A 3,406-nucleotide genomic window follows, 5' to 3' on the forward strand; every position below is an offset into this window, starting at 1 on the left:
TCCGGATCAGCAAGATATCCGGGTTTATTGCCAAAATTCTTTTCTTTCCAAAATTCATTGATATTGCAACCTCCCGTTCATACTTTACATGACAGAGGTTTTCCAGGAAATGTATGATATACTATATATGGATATCTATATATATATCTATCTATATATATATATATATATTCTCGGGGACTTAATGAAGTATCTCGTAACTTCATTTCATTCAATAATATTCAAAGATTGGAATCTATTCAAGTCTTATCTTATATTCTCATCTATGTGATGAACTTTTGAAACTAATTTATAACTTGATACGTGGGTAGTTCAAGTAGTATTCGGAAAGAGATAAGTAGAGTTGGAGTATCTTGTAACTTTCATCTTTAAACTTATATCTAGTAACATGATTATCTTGGGCATGTCAAAGATTTTCGGAAAAAACGTTGAGACAAGGTATAGATATATGAGATCACCTTGCAACGATATTTTATACAGTTATAAACGGGAACTCTGTGTTTATTATGCATGGAAGAGGACTTCCAAGATTTTGAAAGTATCTGTATATATACTATACTGAATTATTTTGCGACTTGGTCGCGGTTAAGATATTCAGCTTGGTTCATTTCTTCTTGACCAAGACTTTCATGAGTACTATGCGAATGCTCATATATGTTAATTATTATACATATTATTTGGTGGGCGTGTTGCTCACCCTGGCTTTCTTCTTTCATCACACAACATCAGATAGACAAGATGAACAAGATCAAGCTCCCAATTCGCGAGCGGATAGGAAACATTCCGCTAGTTTCCTGTAGGCGTTGATGCCATTGTAGCTGAGGTAGGATCTACAATAGGCTAGGCTTTCAACTTTGATGTACCAGATTTATGTATATTTATGAATTGTAATAATGGCAAAGAAATGTAAATTTATTCAGAAACCCTTTTAAGGTGTATTGGCATATAATTGTGGAATAAAACGACTTGTGATTATTTTTGGATATTCATCTCTGAGACTATAACTTGTGGTGTGTGTGTTTATTGTGGGGTCACAGTACAGAGTAGTTGATTATTTATTTAAGATTGGGTGTTATTAAGGGAAAATGGAACTCGTGACAACCCGGATCCCCGACCCGGATTGTGGGGGTGTTACAGAAATGGTATCAGAGCTAAGCGTTATAAACCTCAGAGATGATATGACGTTAAAATAATAAGTTCACTAAGATAATAAAAACTCTTGCCAAGTTCATAGTCGGACTACCTAACGTGGTACTGACAGTTAAAACCCTTATGGGAACCCTTATAAATATCGTGATAGAAGCGTAGTTCGTTATCGTATGGTAGCGGGACTCAGAACCCATGAGGTTGAGGAGCACAACGCGATGATGTTTTATTACTAATTGGAGATCGGATTGTGGATCCGATAGAGCGTCCTAATGCAGGACCGGATGATGTTGATATTGAGGATGTAACGGTTGAGGGTGTTGTCCTAGAAGGGGATTGTTGCCGGGAGGATTACAAAGTCAGCAGGGAAGAAGAGTTATCCACCTTGACCAAGACATCCTCCACTATACCACGTGGATAAGCGATGGAATGGTCAGCTAGTTGCAATGACATGTATGTTGGTTCGGCTCAGGCAGACCAAGCTTCTTAGAAGATAGATAAGGGCATCAGATTGATGCTAGCTCCTAAATCACATAAACACTTGTCGAGACGACAAGTTTCTGATGGTGCAAGGAATAGTGAAGCTTCCAGATCTTTAAGCTTCGGAGGCAACTTCTGTTGCAGCACAACACTGCATTCCGCCGTTAGAGCAATGGTCTCTAAGTCATCGAGCTTCACTTTCCGAGAGAGAATACCTTTCATAATCTTGCATAGCTAGGCATCTGTTCAAGAGCTTCAGCGAAAGGTATGTTGATATGAAGTTTCTTGAACACCTCCAGAAACTTCTCAAACTGCTTATCCAGCTTTTTCTTCCTGCAGCCTCGTAGGAAAAGGAGGTGGAGGATAGATTTGTTTCTCCCCTGTATTACTCCTCAGGAGGAGTGTGTTCCACAGCAGTCTTCCTTGGTTCCACCTCTACTTCCTTCTGCACATCTTCTTCAGCCAAAACTGCATTTTCTGAATCTTGAGATTTTTCTGGCTCTTCGTCTTGCTGAACTTGGGGGCTTGCGACCTTTCCAGACCTTAAGGTGATGGCGTTCACCTGTTCTTCAACTTCCCTCTTGCCTGAATTTGTTTCTGTATCACTAGGAAGCGTTCCTGGTGGTCGATTCAATAAGGCATTAGCAATTTGCCCTATTTGATTCTCCAGATTCTGGATAGAAACAGCCTGGCTTTGGCATATAAGAGCCTGGTTTGTGTACATAAGCCTCAACTCCTCCAATTCATATTTTTCATTCGAAGATAGACCTGCATCATTAGTTTGTTGTTGAAGTTGGAGTTGTTGTCTTGTGTAAATTGTTGCTGAAAACCAAGAGGGTTAAATAGCTTATTTGCAAACTGCTGGAATGGCTGTTGCATCGTATTCCTGATTGTTGCTCCAGCTGAAGTTAGGATGATTCCAGTTTCAGGATGATAAGTGTCTGGAACTGGTTGCTGCGATCTCTGAAAGTTGCTCACAAACTGAGCTGAGTCGCTAGATATAGCGCATTGTTCTGTCACATGCGGACCTGCACACAGCTCACAAAACACTAATTATCTGCTTAACACCATAGTTAGCCAGAGAATCGATCTTCATAGACAACGCCTTAGTTGAGCAGTGATAGCTGTAGCTGTATCCACTTCAAGAACTCCTGCTACCTTGCCCTGTGGATATCTCTGGGTTGGATACTGATATTCATTAGCAGCCAATCAGTTCAATTAGATCATAAGCTTCCTTATAGCTCTTTGCTCAAAATGCTCCGCCTGATGCTGCATCGAGCATGGGTCTGGACTGTGCTCCCAACCCATTGTAAAAACAAGTGATGATCATCCAATCAGGAATTCCATGATGAGGACACTTCCTAAGCATCTCCTTGTAGCGCTCCCAAGCTTCACTTAGCGATTCTCCCGTTTGCTGCGCAAATTGAGTAATAGCATTCCTGAGTGCAGCTGTCTTCGCCATAGGGAAGAATTAGTAAGAAACTTCTGAGCAAGATCTTCCCAAGTAGTAATCGAACCAGCTGGTAGAGAGTGTAACCAGCTCTTAGCCTTGTCCTTCAGAGAGAATGGGAACAGTCTCAGCTTCACAGCATCTTCAGAAACACCGTTGAACTTGAAGGTGTCGCATATTTCAATGAAATCCCTAATGTGTGTATTGGGATCTTCCGTTGGAGAACCCCCAAACTGGACTGAAGTCTGTACCCATTGAATTATGCCAGGCTTGATCTCAAAGGTATTAGCTGTGATAGCTGGCCGGACAATGCTAGATTGAATGTCATTG

The 3,406-nt window shown here is 40.8% G+C and overlaps 1 non-coding gene across 1 annotated transcript; it reads left to right on the forward strand.

The window, feature by feature from the left end:
• The first annotated feature begins 2,966 nt into the window (after nt 1-2,966).
• Nucleotides 2,967-3,073, forward strand: LOC141702111 (small nucleolar RNA R71). Its single transcript, XR_012567016.1, has one exon. It is a non-coding gene; the product is annotated as a small nucleolar RNA R71 (small nucleolar RNA).
• The last annotated feature ends 333 nt before the right edge of the window (nt 3,074-3,406 follow it).

This window comes from Apium graveolens, unplaced genomic scaffold (genome assembly GCF_009905375.1).
Source record: "Apium graveolens cultivar Ventura unplaced genomic scaffold, ASM990537v1 ctg4668, whole genome shotgun sequence".
Classification (NCBI taxonomy): domain Eukaryota; kingdom Viridiplantae; phylum Streptophyta; class Magnoliopsida; order Apiales; family Apiaceae; genus Apium; species Apium graveolens.